The following is a 16,922-nucleotide window of genomic DNA, read 5'->3' on the forward strand; positions in this document are numbered from 1 at the left end:
ATGATGGCCACTCGTTTTTCTTTACTTAGCTGCTTTTTTCTTGCCATAATACAAATTCTAACAGTCTATTCAGTAGGACTATCAGCTGTGTATCCACCTGACTTCTCCTCAACGCAACTGATGGTCCCAACCCCATTTATAAGGCAAGAAATCCCACTTATTAAACCTGACAGGGCACACCTGTGAAGTGAAAACCATTTCAGGGGGCTACCTCTTGAAGCTCATCAAGAGAATGCCAAGAGTGTGCAAAGCAGTAATCAAAGCAAAAGGTGGTTACTTTGAAGAACCTAGAATATGACATATTTTCAGTTGTTTCACACTTGTTTGTTATGTATATAATTCCACATGTGTTAATTCATAGTTTTGATGCCTTCAGTGTGAATCTACAATTTTCATAGTCATTAAAATAAAGAAAACTCTTTGAATGAGAAGGTGTGTCCAAACTTTTGGTCTGTACTGTATATATATATATATATATATATATATATATCTATATATCTACAGTCAGAGCTACAATGGAAAGGTTTAGATGAAAGCATATTCATGTGTTAGAATGGCCCAGTCAAAGTCTGCGATCAGGGAAAATCGTGCGAGTGCGTATGCAATTTCAGTCCGTTTTGACTGTGATTGTGTCGTGTTGCTCAGTTTTTTCCGCATGAGTGCAATGAAGTTCGGGTTTGGGTTAGGTGTTCTTTAGATTTTATTATTTTCCCTTATAACATGGTTATAAGGGAAAATAATAGCATTCTCAATACAGAATGCTTACTAAAATGTGTCATGAGGGATTAAAAAATAAAACAAATGAACTCACCTCATCTACTTGTTTGCACAGCCGGCACACCACTTGGTGACGTCAGCGCAGGTCCTGCTGAATGAAGATAGAGGATCTTCTATCTTCATTCAGCAGGACCTGCGCTGACGTCACCACGCTCACCACGTGGTGAGCGCGATTAAGTCATCAAAGGTCCTTTTGCAGGTCCTGAAAGAAGACTATGCCGGCTGCGCGAACAAGAGTATAATTTTTTATTTTTATTGTTTAATCCCTCAAGCCACATTTTAGTAAGCATTCTGTATTAGGAATGCTATCATTTCCCCTTATAACCATGTTATAAGGGAAAATAATACAGTGATTAGACTTTAATGGGGTTGCTCATCCCTATCATCTCCTAGCAACCATGCGTGAAAAATCGCACTGCATCCACACTTGCTTGCGATTTTCACGCAGACCCATTCATTTCTATGGGGCCTGCGTTGCGTGAAAAAACGCAGAATATAGAACATGCTGCGATTTTCACACAATGCACAAGTGATGCGTGAAAATCACCGCTCATTTGAACAGCCCCATTCAAGTGAATGGGTCCGGATTCAGTGCGGGTGCAATGCGTTCACCTCACGCATTGCACCCGCGCGGAATTCTCGCCCATGTGAAAGGGGCATAAATCTACCGAATTGACAGGGAGAATCTGATCAAATAACCGTGGTAATTGTGAAACGTACCGCTCATGGTTTGTACACACAAATAGTGCCATGTGTAAACTGTCCCAAAGCCTGCCTCACTTGGGAAAGTCAAATTCCTTTGGTCAGATACCAGATGTTCAGTCACCCAGCAAAATGCCAAGTGCAAGATGTCAAAGAAGAGAAAAAAAAAAATTATGAACAATAAAAGATTTCAAAAACTATGAGCATGGAATGCAAGCTTTTGTTGTACAGCTTCATTGAGGCCAGATATTGTCAGCATGCCAAGCCAATGGAGATCCATGTGTATTCCACCTTTGGTTGTTTCTCAGTGGGAATCCACGTCTTAGTTTTTACGATGAGATTTAGAAAAACAAGTATGGATGTGTCAATTCTTTTTGCAGCAGGTGGCCACTACTCAACTGAAAGGGACTAACTCCAAGGGCAGATCCACAACATGTACTACTGCAAATCTACAGCAGAAATCCAAGGGTCATCCTCAAATTTCTGCAGCGGATTATTCAGATGGAAAACAAATCTGCTATCTGAACATACCTGAAGATTGCTGTTGGTTAATGACTATCCCCCTGACTCTGTCATAAACATACATGTGTGGATCAGCGGATATCCAATGTTGACTGCCAGACTCCTCCAGTAAAGCCTCATTTACACATCCGTGCTCAAATCTGTGGGAAGGTGACCAGTGATGCATCTGTGAAGCATTCGAGTGCTGTCCGTTTTTTGCTGTCCGTGTGCCATCCGTGTTTCGCTGACTCTGCATAGTTGAAAAATATTTTTCAAAGCATCTCTTCCTAATGATCCGTGAAACACGGATGCAACATGGATGGCATCCATGGCTTTCACAGACCCATAGACTATAATGGGTGTGATAGATCCGTGAACACGGACAAAATAGCACATGCAACCGTGCTAAAACACTGATGTGTGAATACACACATTAAAATGAATGGGGACATGTTCTGTCTGTGGAGAACATGTAAAGCACATGTTCGTGGAACACTGATGCGCGAATGAGGCTTAAAGGGGGACATACCCATAATTTCACCCAGGCAGCCCCCTTGATGTTAACATCTGGGTATTTCATGCTCCGATGTGCTCCCTTGCCCTGCGCTGGATGCGCCCAGCAGTGTGTTCGGTGACGTCTCCGGCTCTGATGGGCGGGCTTAAGCGCTGCCCTAGCTGTTTTACAGGATAGGGCAGTGCTAAAGCCTGCCCATCAGTGCCGTTGAAGTCACCGGGCTCACTGCTGGGAGGAAGCCTCGGCCTGGCAGCCCTATGGATAGCCCGATACGTCACCGGAATTCCAGAAAATGCCTTTGCCCTGCGCAATTTAGCGCAGGGCAAAGGAGAACATCGGAGCATGAACTGCTCCGATGTTCAAGTCAGGGGGGCTGCCTGGGTGAAAATAGGGATATTTATATTGAACCCGGACAACCCCTTTAATGCTTGGAACACAGACTTTAAAAAATTATAACATATTACAACAATTTTTGTCAGCTGATAAACATAAAAAGGGGTATCCCAGATTCTGGAAATATAATTTATTCATTGCGTGCATTCCTAATAGACTTTTATACAAGTTCTGCTTCATATTCAGGATCTGAGTTTGTTTTTATTTCTCAATTTGCTGTGAAAAAGTGAGAGCGGAGTACTTCTTGTAAACATTTTTGATAAAACAATACCATTATATCAGCTTTTCCTGGAGTGTTTCTTTAAAGTAGTGATTTAATTGGCGAATAAGGCTAGGTTCACATCTCCGGTGTGTACTCCGGTAGTCTGTCCCAGCAGAGGAACACACTACCAGAGTACACTGTATCCGACATAGCTGGACATTGCCAGATCCCCATTAACTATAATAGGATTCGGCTAGTTGCATGCAGCGGTTTTTCTTCGGCAGAAAGCAGGCATTTATGTTGGTAACCCGCCGGATCCCATTATTGTGAATGATGAAACGGCGGTGTCCAGCGGCGTCAGATACAGTGTGTTCACCTGCTGGGACAGACTACCAGAGTACACAACGGACATGTGAACAAACCCTAAGAAAAACACCACATATTATGATACTTATGGGGTCATTTATGAAACTGTGGTAATGTAGAACTGGCTTAGTTGCCCATGGCAACCAATCAGATTCCACCTTTCATTTTTGACAGTTCCTGGGCAACTAAGCCAGTTCTACATTACACCAGTTTGATAAATGACCCCAATAGTCTGCCTATACAACACTGTAAGGTGGTCATACATGAGAGCAATGTCATCTGAACCACTGTTGATTGATGGCTGATACATGATTGATCATTCAGTGAAAGATATTTTGTCCATCTCATCAATACATCGTCCATTACTCGCCTGGTGTAACTGAACACGTATGGCCGTTCTGTGAGGGTACGGCCACATGGTCAGGTTTCTTGATGCAGTTTTGGAAGCCAAAACCAGGAGTGAATTAAAAGAATAAAAGATAAGTCGTATTTGTCCTTTCTCTCGTTTCATGATCCGTTCCTGTTTTTGGCTTTAGAAAACCTGACCACGTGGCCGTACCCTAACAGCCAATCTATATGATCACATCTACTCACCCTGCTGTAATTTATCACCTCAGTTATGTAATGAGTTGTGAAGGGACAAATCCTTTGTCTTTAATCAAAAGCTGACGGTGCAATTTCACGCACATCCAGAACCAGCGGCCAAATAACTAACTGATAACATGTTTCAAAACATGGAGCATTATGGGGGAGGGAGGACACTGGTTGAGAATGCTGGCAAGAGATGGTTTTCTGCATCACACCCTAGCTTCTGGGCAAGAATTATTAATTACCACTCATCTCCCAGTCTGCAGAGCATGGTACTGAATGCACTGGGACAGATCATGTCAGGCAAACAGAGTCTTAGGCCGAATGCACACGGCCGTGAGCGGTCCGTGGTATCCCGGCCTGGATTCCTACTGACAGCAGTAGCGCACGGCGTCATTGGTTGCTATGACGCCGTGCGCTTCATGCCGCCGCTGCACTACAGTAATAAACTCGTATAGATCATACGAGTGTATTACTGTAGTGCAGCGGCGGCATGAAGCGCACGGCGTCATAGCAACCAATGACGCCGTGCGCTACTGCTGTCAGTAGGAATCCAGGCCGGGATACCACGGACCGCTCACGTCCGTGTTCCACGGCCATGTGCATTCGGCCTTAGGCCTCGTGCACACAGCTGTATCATTTTTTGTGGTCCGTTAAGCGTGGATTCGCAACACACAGATACTAGCCATGTGCACCCTACATTTTCCCTTCTGCAGGTCCCATGCTATGTTAAAAATGTCAATTCTTATCCCCAATACGGAAAATAGAAACAAGTGTTAGGCTACATGCACACGACCGTATGTGTTTTGCGGCCCACAAATTGCAGATCTGCAAAAAAAAACTAAAAAATGGCATCCGTTTTGTTTTGCGGATCCATTGTAACAATGCCTAAAACGGACAAGAATGGGACATGTTCTATTTTTTTGGCTGGGCTATGGAACGGACATACGGATAGCACACGGTGTGCTGTCCGCATTTTTTACGGACCCATTGAAATGAATGGGTCTGCATACTATCCGCCAGAAAACCCCACAAAAACAAAATACGTTCATGTGCATGAGGCCTTAATGCTGACTAACAACTACTCCAGTCAAGGGCTGGAGTAGTTTTACACCAGGCGCACAGACTGCCAAAGGTGCGCCTAATTTATGATTGGGCGTACGCATCGTCAAATTATGTGTATCCTTCAGTGGCGCAGAGGGCAGACAAAGACCGGCGAAAAATGCTGGTCTTTGTAAATGACCCCTGCAATGAATATCAAGGTCATCCATTAGTCAATGCACAGAGCAATTTTCCATCTTATAGAAATGTGTTCTACTGTACTTTTTCTTTAACAAAAATGTTGCAGTCACCTATATATTTGTTTATACCCCTACTTAGCTCCCCTTAAGCCATCCATGAGCCCTATCGGATATATGGACAGGGGTTGTCTTAATGAGACAACCTATTTTGGCTGGGTTTACATGCTGTGGGTACTGCACACAGACAATACCCCACCTACCTGTGGCGGCCAATGGCCGAAGTATTTTCTGGGTAAAACTAAGGCCTTTTTTACACGAGCGTTACGGATTAGGTCAGGGTGCGTTCAGTGAAACTCGCACCATTTTCCAAGCAAGTTCAGTCAGTTTTGTCTGCAATTGCGTTCAGTTTTATCCGCGCGGGTGCAATGCGTGTTGATGCGTTTTTCACCCGCGTGATAAAAAACTGAAGGTTTACAAACAACATCTCCTAGCAATCATCAGTGAAAAATGCATTGCATCCGCAAGCAAGTGCGGGTGCGATGCATTTCTCACTGATGGTTGCTAAGAGATGTTGTTTGTAAACCTTCAGTTTTTTATCACGCGGGTGAAAAACGCATCAACACGCATTGCACCCGCGCGGATAGAATTGAACGCAATCACAGACAAAACTGCATGAACTTGCTTACAAAATGGTGCGAGTTTCACTGAAAGCACTTGGAGCCAATCCGTCACGCTCGTGTGAAAGAGGCCTAAGGCATTAGTTTCAAAACTGTATGGCCTCTTTCACACGAGCGTGACGAATTAGGTCTGGATGCGCTCAGGGTGCGTTCAGTGAAACTCGCACTACTTTGCAAGCAAGTTCAGTTTTGTCTGCGATTGCGTTCAGTTGTTCAGTTTTTTCCGCGCGGGTGCAATGCGTTTTGATGCGTTTTTCACGCGCGTGATAAAAAAACTGAAGGTTTACAAACAACATCTCTTAGCAACCATCAGTGAAAAACGTATCGCACCCACATTTGCTTGCGGATGCAATACGTTTTTCACGCAGCCCCATTCACTTCTATGGGGCCAGGGCTGCGTGAAAAACGCAGAATATAGAACATGCTGCGATTTTCACGCAACGCAGAACTGATGCGTAAAAAACAACGCTCATGTACACAGCCCCATTGAAATGAATGGGTCAGGATTCAGTGCGGGTGCTATGCGTTCACGTCACGCATTGCACCCACGCGGAAAACTCGCTCGTGTGAAAGGGGCCTATGACTGCTGTCTGCTGCAGGTGGACAGGGTAAAATGGTTTCCCACAAAACATTTACAGAGTATCTAGTCGGCTATTTCCATATTCCACATACACTCATAACTGGGCACCTCCATTCTTGGTAAGGTGCCCTAGTGATGATCGGCAGGGGCTATATTCAAATTCGCAATATTTCACAAATATTTTGTAGAATATTTGTCCTATATTTGCAAATTCGAGATTATTTTAATGAATGCGAAAAATCGGCAATGTCAAAATTGCGTAATGCAAATTCGTAACGCGAAATACAGGCGTGGGTCACTTTGGCTACATTTTTAAAGCTGCTAGAAGTTTCATGAGAAAATGGTTGGCACGGCAGAACATTAGAATAGCTTTATATGCAGATAGAGTCAAGTGCTCCAATATATTTGCAATTGCGCTAATCGGGAGGGATTCGAATATTTTTTCGCACTACGTGCCACTTCACGTTTTAGCAGGTCTGACCACAGATTACCGATTGGTGCACTAAGTATTGTTGTGAACTTGACATTGCTTCCTTCTCATTGGCCCACAAGCAAGAAGCAGAGATTAATCATGTGTTCAGATGGAAAAAAAAATTACGAATATTTGATATAACGAATATATAGCGATATATTCAAAATATTTGCGAATTCTTGAAGTGGCGATATTCGCGATAAAAATTCGCGCTCAACACTAGTGCTTATGTGGTTGTTATAAAATGGGATAAGGTGGGCTGCCTAGTGACAGGCGACACCACAATGCTTCTGTCAAGATCTAGGGGTGTCTTCACTTTACAAGGCTGCCCCTCTGGGAAGGGGGTCCCCATTGCTACAGCATGGGCAGTCAAAGTGCTGTTTAGGGGAAGCAGTCTGAGTAACATCCCTACATGTGGGTTTCTATGAACTTGGGTTGTAGAACTAATTCCAGCAAGAAAAAACTAATTAAAAATGCTGGCCAAGTTTTGCCCTAAAAGTCATCAACAAATATATGTACATACACATATACACATACAAACAAACATACAGCATTTATAGGAGATGACATATAAAAAAAAATAATCAAGTACTTATCAAATTCCTGGGATCAATGCAATTACAGGATTAGAGGCTTTTGAGGTAATCCTACTACACAGGGTGGGTAGATGTTGTGCTTTAAGGAGAAAAATGTGTCACTTTAATCACTTCATGAGCCACGTACAAGTTAGACATAACAACAACAACAACAACACCACAATCCACTTGACCATCTGGTGGACTGCAATACATAAAAAATACTAAGAGTACAGCCACATGGGCAAGTTCTGATTTTGGCTTCCAAAACTAGAGTAGATAATAAAATGAGAGAGAGAGTAAAAAAGACTCATTTTTTTAATCCCCTCCTAGTTTTGGCTTCAAAAACTGCATAAAAAACCCTGAACGTGTTGCCGTACCTAAAGGAACTGTACTTACCCCTTGTAGATTTTGGCAGGTGATGAATCACACCCTGATATTATAGCAGCTGGAGTGCAGCCTGTCAATAGCAAATTAATTGTCCTTCAAAAAAAAGTTGGTTGCTGCTTTCAAAAAAATAAAATAAAAGAGAGCAGTAGAAATCAATAACCCTTTGCCCAGGACATGTCCAGCTTCAGGTCACTGCAGACCCAGCAGGTTATTTAAAACCATGCGGCCCAGAAATGCAGCCACTAAACATATTGCAAGACGGAGCTTCTAGTAACACTTGGATTAAGGAAACAAATCTCAAGTGATCTGCAGCAGTGAAGGCTCCAGCATCAGGGGTCTACTTTCCAATGCTGATTCACAATGTTCCTCCTTTTCCTGTAAGCGCTCCCTCCCCCCTCTCCTTTCCTGTGCCAGTACAGCCCCTGCGACTAATATGAGGTTTGGCTGTCAGCCTCAGGTAGCTGGAGGAGGAGGAGGTGTGTTGTCCAGGTCACATGGACAGCTGAGGAACAGGTAGAACGCTGTACAAAGGGCTGGAGGCAGGTGCATGTGGGGGATCCTGCATTCCTCTCTATGTGAAGGCTTAGCTTCATCAGGAGCGAGCCTACGTAAGCTCTCTGCAAATTCTCTCTATGAGCCCTAATTTGATCGCACTGGAGTGTGCAAGGGAGACAGGCGGATAAGGTCTGATTATTACAAACACATGCCTTTATTTCATTTCTCCAAATCTTCCTGGTTATCCGGCTAAACACAGATCTCGGGATTGTTCATTGTCTGCTATTTGTTATTCTCCTTGGAGGATCTGCCAGGCTCCTATGACTCTGGTCCTTGTTTGGTAAGGCCTCATGCACATGACTATATGTAGTGTTGAGCGAACTTGTGTTTCAAGTTTAACGTGCAAGGTTCGGGTTATCTAAGAATTCCGTTATGGATTCCGCTACCACGGACCACCATAAGTTATGGTCTGTGGTAGCGGAATCCATAATGGAATACTTAGATAACCCGAACCTTGTACGCCGAACTTGAAACACAAGGTCGCTCATCCCTAACCATATGCATTTTGTGGTCCACAAAGTATGAATACCGGCTGTGTGCATGTCGCATTTTCCTAATAGAACTGCCTATTCTTGTCTGCCAAACGGACAAGAATAGGACATGTTCTATAAATTGTGGAACGCCCGCATGGATGCAGACAGCAAACCTTTGGAGCCCCATAGAAATGAATGGTTCCGCGTATGATCCACATAAAATGCATATTGGATACGGACTCAAAATTCAGTTGTGTGCATGAGCCTTGCCGTATCCCACGGCAGAAACCACTGCGCCGTGGGTTTTGCCATGGGTCTTTATGCGCATCCGCTCGCATGTCCTAAATCGGGCATCCTCAAACTGCGGCCCTCCAGCTGTTGCAAAACTACAACTCCCAGCATGCCCGAAGAGCCTACAGGTTGCAGTTTTACAACAGCTGGAGGGCCGCAGTTTGAGGATGCCTGTCCTAAATCCTCTGTCTGAACCTACCCTCAAAGTGAAGATTTCCTATAATTACATGATGCTGAGGGTTATTAGTTTTGAACTCTCAGTGGTCTATCTGTGTACTGAGCTCAGCACATATGTCCTTTGTTTTCTACAGTAAGAAAGAAATAATTTATGTATTTGAAATATCGTTACAGGTCCGTGATGATGGTTACCAAAAACTTTCCCAAGCCAGGATTTCTGAAAACTGCCCTTGTTGTCCAATCACTGCGCATGTTTCATTTTGTACTCTACTCTTAACAAAATGAAAGCTGTGCTGTGATTCGTTGCTATGGGCAACAATGACTGCTTTTCTTTTAGACAGTTCCATAAATCTGCCCCAATGTGTTTAGTACTCAGAATACAGCAACCGCTTAATGTCAGCCTATGGTAACCAATCAGAACACGTCTTACATTTCCATCTCTGTCTTAAAAACAATTGGATTATGTGCTGTGGGCAATAATGACACTTTGTTAGAACAGTTCCTACGCATAGAGGTACAGCTACGTACCTACCCGTCATGGCCAGGATCGCAGTGTAGCGGTGATCCCATGGAAATTAATAGGGTCACAGTACGAGTTGCATGTGTGCCACGACTGCGATTCAGGAGTCTCAGTCACGGCACTCGTGCTGCGACCCCATTCATTTCTGTGGGATCACCGCTACACTGCAATACCTCTGCAATCTGTCCGTGCCTCCGCACTGCAAAAAAATAGAACATGTTCTATTTTTTTGCGGTGCGGACGGATCACAGACCCATTCAAGTTGAATGGGTCTCGATCCGTCCCAGCCGCCGCACGGACGTTACCCGTGCATTGGGGACATCGTTGCGTGCCCTTGCCACCACGCCTAGAGGAAGAAGGTACGAGGACAGAGCACATCAGAACTGTAAGTACCTTTTCTATCTGCAATGCACCCCTGACCAGCGACCTCTGCGTTACATGCACCCCTGACCAGCGACCTCTGCGTTACATGCACCCCTGACCAGCGACCTCTGCGTTACATGTACCCCTGACCAGCGACCTCTGCGTTACATGTACCCCTGACCAGCGACCTCTGCGTTACATGTACCCCTGACCAGTGCCCTCTGCGTTACATGTACCCCTGACCAGCGCCCTCTGCGTTACACGCACCCCTGACTAGCGCACCCTGCGTTACACGCACCCCTGACTAGCGCACCCTGCGTTACACGCACCCCTGACTAGCGCACCCTGCGTTACACGCACCCCTGACTAGCGCACCCTGCGTTACACGCACCCCTGACTAGCGCACCCTGCGTTACACGCACCCCTGACTAGCGCACCCTGTGTTACACGCACCCCTGACTAGCGCACCCTGCGTTACATGCACCCCTGACTAGCGCACCCTGCGTTACATGCACCCCTGACTAGCGCACCCTGCGTTACATGCACCCCTGACTAGCGCACCCTGCGTTACATGCACCCCTGACTAGCGCACCCTGCGTTACATGCACCCCTGACTAGCGCACCCTGCGTTACATGCACCCCTGACTAGCGCACCCTGCGTTACATGCACCCCTGACTAGCGCACCCTGCGTTACATGCACCCCTGACTAGCGCACCCTGCGTTACATGCACCCCTGACTAGCGCACCCTGCGTTACATGCACCCCTGACTAGCGCACCCTGCGTTACATGCACCCCTGACTAGCGCACCCTGCGTTACATGCACCCCTGACTAGCGCACCCTGCGTTACATGCACCCCTGACTAGCGCACCCTGCGTTACATGCACCCCTGACTAGCGCACCCTGCGTTACATGCACCCCTGACTAGCGCACCCTGCGTTACATGTACCCCTGACTAGCGCACTCTGTGTTAGGCCTTATGCACGCGACCGTAGTTCTTGTCCGCATCCGAGCCGCAGTTTTTGCGGCTCAGATGCGGACCCATTCACTTCAATGGGGCAGCAAAAGATGCGGACAGCATTCCATGTGCTGTCTCCGCATCCGTTGCTCCGTTCCGTAGCCCCGCAAAAAAATATAACATGTCCTATTCTTGTCCATTTTGCGGACAAGAATAGGCATCTCTACAATGGGCCGCCCGTTCTGTTCCGCAAATTGCGGAAGGCACACGGGCGGCTTCCGTTTTTTTTTTGCGGATCTGTGGTTTGCGGACCGCAAAAAATGGAACAGTCGTGTGCATGAGGTCTTACACGCAGAATCAATAGTATTAGTTGCACACACCAACAACACCCACAGGGTTATTTCACAAAAGGGTGAAGAGTTTGGAGAAGTGAACAATATAGGACAACATGGCCGATTTGAAAAAGATTCCCCAATTCAGCTCACTTTCCTATTCAGTTATGTTGTCCTAGATTGTTCCCTTTTTCAAACTCTTCACCCTTTTGTAAATAAGCCTGTGAGCGTCTGTTCATTGGTCTTCTTTAGTGACATGTTTAACATATGGGATTATTTACACAGCCCTGGTGTTTGCTGAAACTGCTTTAAACTATAAAGAAAAGTTTGAGAGTGTTTCTCTCTTTCTCAGGTCTGAAGCAATACCGAGGAAGAAAGGAAAACTCTTGAAAGCTTGTCTTTTAAGTATTAGGTTACTACAATAAAAAGGTATCCCTGCATACCGCAATACTCTCGTATTTTGAAATCTTATTTATATATACTTATTTTGGGTTTTTTCAGTAGTTTGATTAAAGAGGACCTTTCACCGATTCTTACCCTATGAACTAACTATACAGACATGTGGAGCGGCGCCCGGGGATCTCCCTGCACTTACTATTATCCCCGGGCGCCGCTCCGTTCTCCTGCTATGTCCTCCGGTATCTCCATTCCCTAAGTTATGGTAGGCGGAGTCTGCCCTAACGCTGGCCAATCGCATTGCAGAGCTCACAGCCTGGGAGAAAATAACCTCCCAGGCTGTGAGCTCTGCGCTGCGATTGGCCAGCGCTAGGGCAGACTCCGCCTACCATAACTTAGGGACTGGTATCTCCGCCTACTATAACTTAGTGAGCGGAGATACCGGAGGACATAGCAGGAGAACGGAGCGGCGCCCGGGGATAATAGTAAGTGCAGAGAGATCCCCGGGCGCCGCTCCACATGTCTGTATAGTTAGTTCATAGGGTAAGAATCGGTGAAAGGTCCTCTAAGTCGTGAAAATTATTAGTGCCCCTCCCCCCTTTTGCACTGTGGTATCTTATGTGCCCTCCCTATATATTGTTCCTAGAGTCGCCACTGGTCCGGATATCAGATCCATACCTACTGTATATACACACCCACACATGAGCTCTCCAAGGCTGTTATTGGTCCTTTGAGCTTGATGACATATAATCCCATATCTTACACCAATATAATTTTATCTACCCAGGAATGCAAATAAAACCACACCACTTTGGGCACATTTGGATAAACTATGCTACAATGACCTTGATGGTGAGAAAATATTCACTTTGCCTGATCCTTCTCTCCCCCAACATCATCTGTCAGGGAAGAGTCGGAAACTCCTCATACACGTTAGACTGTCCACTGAACCTACTGAGAACAGCGGGTTCGCCAGACAATACACTAATGTTTATGGGGGCCTTTGAGGTGGACATACTCATTAGTCTAAAATTGTTCAAGACACATAAGTTCAACCAAAACAATTGTTTGTCAGCTTAAATTTTAACATAAACGATCGTTTAAGGGTACTTTCACACTAGCGTTTTTCTTTTCCGGCGCTGAGTTCCGTCCTAGGGGCTCAAATCCGGAAAAGAACTGATCAGTTTTATCCCCATGCATTCTGAATGGAGAGTCAGTCCTTCAGGATGCATCAGGATGTCTTCAGTTCAGTCTTTTTGACTGATCAGGCTTTTCAGAAAAACGTAGCCTGAACACTTTGACTGAACGCCGGATCAGGCTTTTTTCCCATTGACTTGCATTAACGCCGGATCTGGCGCTGTGTGTTCAGTCAAAACGGATCCGGCTTTTGCATGTTAAACCCGAAAAATGTGAAAAAAAAGTTAAAGTCCATAAATGGCGGATCCGTTTTTTCCAATGCATTTTTTCATTGTGATCAAAATCCTGATCAGGATTCAAATGTAATCCGTTTTCACACGTTTTTCCGGATCCGGCGGGCAGTTCCGGTGTCGGAATTAAACGCCGGATTAAAACAACGCTAGTGTGAAAGTAGCCTAAGCTGGCCAATGACAGACTATTATCATCTGGAAAAAAAGGTCGGTCATGTTTGAAATTTTCATCCGATTGTCGAAAGATCTTTCACTGAAACACCATTCCCAGGAAGATCTTTCACCAATCGCCCGGTTTCATTGAATTTTTATGATGAGTTTGAATAACTATAATGGCCAATATGGACTACAATGTGTATGGTTGAGTCGTTGAAATGAAAGTTTGCCAGAAGATTGTTCAATCATTAACCAACTTTAATGTGTATGGCTCATGCACACGGCCGTAGCCGTTTTTGTGGTCCGCAAATTGCATACAAAAAATACGTTCATGTGCATGAGCCCTTAGTAGTAGTTTAAGTGCCAGTATACTCCTTGCTGATCCTTGGAAGACCCGCTGAAGACACTTTTGGCAGACTACTGAGATTATATCTGTTGCGTTCTTGAGTATTGGCAGCGCTGAGGTCCATGCTGGCTTTTAAATGCACTGTGTGAACGGAATTTTATAAAATCCCATTGACAAAATCACAACTGTGTAACATATGGCCGCTACAGAGCTATTCATGCCCTTGATATAAATTGCAGCTATAGTAATGTACTGGGCACTGTAGCAAACTCTCAATCCACACTCTTTCCCCTTTGGCCTATGGCAACCTTCATCCTGTTGCCCCTAGTTCATGACAAGAACTCCAGCACTACAGTGAAGGCTGACATACAGACAAAGCTGCATGATCGTTGGAACGGATGTAACACAAGAATACAGATTTAGGCCTCTTGCACACGACCGTATGGCTTATTCTGTATTTTGCGGTCTGTTTTAAACGGCTCCGTTTTTCTTTTTTTTTTTTTGTTTCAGTAGCGCTTCCGTTCCGTTTTTCCATTTGGGTTCTGTTTGTGATCCGTTTTTTGCGGATCGCAAACAGACGCATACAATGATGTTTAAACAGTAAGTACATAAAAAAAATTGGGCTGGGCATAAAATTGTCAATAGATGGTTCCGCGAAAAACGGAATGGATACGGAAGACCTACGGATGCATTCCGTATGCATTGACTTGCATGGAGCCACGGAACGTGATTTGCGGCCAATAAAAGGACATGTTCTATCTTTGAACAGAAATACGGAAACTGAATGCATATGGAGTACCTTCCGCTGTTTTTGCGACCCATTGAAGTGAATGGTTCCGCCTACAGACCGCAAACGGAACACAAAAAAACGGAATGGAAATGGGAAAAAAAACCCGTTTGTGTGCAAGAGATGGTGCCTGAAAATCTAGGAGAAAGGAACACTAGACCTAGAAATGAATGCTGGTGTAAGTAAACAGGTGACCCTGCCCTGTTTGTCAGTCTGCTGCATTTCTTCATGTTCCTGTTGTGCAGAAAACATGAGTTAACTTCCTGCTGATCTGCTTCAGCGTAGAACATAGTAAATGAGACAGGACATAATCCTTTTTTTCTGTCCTACTGCTGACAGTAGTGAGGGAGGCTCCTGCTGCAGCCAGACATAGGACAGTGAGGAGGAGGAGGGGGACATGATCTCCCCTGGGACACAGAGAACATTTCTTTACATATTTCTCAGTTTACGTGTAATACAATTACTTAAGGGGGACCTGCACAATCAGTGCAAAAAAACACTACATGCAGATGATAGTTGTAAGTCGATTACGCAGTAAAAAACGCAAGAAAAAAACCACACTGTGAAAGCCACCTGCGTTCTAACTACAGCTGCAGCATAAAACCTGTATGCACAATTATTGCATCGCTGAACCAAAGTAATAAGGCCTGTGATTTTTATGGTGGGATTTTTAAGTTTTGGTTTTCTTTGCTGTGACTCACTAGCATGGAAAAGGAAGTTGTTTCTTTTTTACACGTGTTTTTTTTTTTTTCGTTTCAGGTTGTGGATTTTCTAGTCATTAGCATTGTAGAAACCATCCTCAAGCAGCGAGAGCAAACACATGACCTCAGGGGTTACAGCTAATGATCTCACAATTCCAATCCTTCAAAACATGTCTGCTATTTCTACAGATTCCTCCCGCTGAGGAGGATATCACTCCATACCAGTGACCCCGACCATTGTCAGCAACTAAGGGAATCAAATCGTGTTCACCATCAAACATCATCCTACACAGAGGTCACACAGACGCCTAATAAGTGTGTTTCCGACACTCCAATTTACAGTAAAAAAAATACCATAACATTTTTTTTTTAAAACATTATTGAATATGTATTTAGACTTATTTGAAGGGGGGGGGGCGGCAGTGGAGGAGGATTCTTCTGGAACTGGTCAGTCATCCCAGTGAAAAACACAAGCAAATCTGTCACCCCGATTTTGGACCATTATCTACAGTAATACATGAGTAGTACTGCAGATATAGAGTCCAGATCACTATTTTTTATTTTCCTACTGCCCCCCATTCCCCCACTGTCAGCTCTCAGTGCTGCATTGAAATACATTGTCAGGACTGCTGTGTATTTCAGTGCAGTTTTGAGTGCTGACAGCAGGGTAATGAGAGGCAGAAGGAAAATAAAAAATCTATAGTACTATGAATGTATTACTGTAGCTAAAAGTCCAAAATTGGGGTTACAGATTACCTTTAATGGGCTATTCTCATCTCAGACATTGGTGGCATATCTTAGCTATATGCAACCAATGTCATATTTGTGCAGGCGACACCTCTGAGACCAGCTCATAATGCCAGAACGGGCTCCCCAAAGTGAAGGAGAGCGCACCACACAAGTGCAGCTACCCTACATTCACTGATCTGAGACTTCCAAAAATAGGTGGCCTGGTAATTTCTGGAACTCCCCTAATGATAAATTGATTGGTGGCTGTTTTTTTTTCGGTACTCCCATAGAAGTGAATGGAGAGCACACACCTATGCGCAGTGTGCTCTCCTTTCACTTTGAGGAACCCGTTCTGGAGATTGGAGCAGGTCACAGAGATGGGACCTGCATCTATCTGACATTGGTGGCATATTGCTACAGTGTATGATAGGCTAACCACAGAGAACAGATTAGTGTGGGGGAAAATGGCAGTGCGTCTTATAGAGCGAACACTAGTGAGTGCTTCCATCGTGTAAGCGTTTCTAGAACCCAACGTCAGGTTCCAGTGCAGCGCGGGGCTAGAGAAGACCAGGGAGTGGTGAGTGTAGTGCGCTGAATGGAGAGGTCTATTTAGTTATTTTTCATTTGATCAGAGGCCTGATATGGGGGTCTGATGAAAATTTGGGGTTCTATTTTTTTCTCATTTTCCTCTTTTAAAAACTAGGTGTGTCTTATAATCGGGTGCGTCTTATAA

General features: G+C 44.8%; 1 protein-coding gene and 1 long non-coding RNA gene across 4 annotated transcripts in view; one reads left to right on the forward strand and one right to left on the reverse strand.

The window, feature by feature from the left end:
• The window catches only part of PRRG2 (proline rich and Gla domain 2), a 54,127-nt gene extending 45,798 nt beyond the window's left edge, over positions 1-8,329 (reverse strand). Inside the window, exons 1-2 of one of the 3 annotated variants that reach the window (XM_040433973.1) lie at positions 7,988-8,329; positions 7,606-7,688 (exon numbers count right to left, since the gene is read on the reverse strand). The gene's annotated coding sequence lies outside the window, so the exon portion shown is untranslated. Of the gene's footprint in view, positions 1-1,497; positions 2,083-7,605; positions 7,689-7,987 lie in introns of those variants that run through there. The other 2 variants (XM_040433980.1, XM_040433978.1) reach the window with 2 other exon arrangements.
• A 200-nt stretch (positions 8,330-8,529) lies between these two features.
• Positions 8,530-15,772, forward strand: LOC121002539. The gene is made up of 3 exons (XR_005779298.1): positions 8,530-8,662; positions 12,000-12,059; positions 15,519-15,772. It is a non-coding gene; the product is annotated as an uncharacterized LOC121002539 (long non-coding RNA).
• Positions 15,773-16,922: the final 1,150 nt, after the last annotated feature.

The sequence above is a fragment of the Bufo bufo genome, chromosome 1 (assembly GCF_905171765.1).
Source record: "Bufo bufo chromosome 1, aBufBuf1.1, whole genome shotgun sequence".
NCBI classification, from domain to species: domain Eukaryota; kingdom Metazoa; phylum Chordata; class Amphibia; order Anura; family Bufonidae; genus Bufo; species Bufo bufo.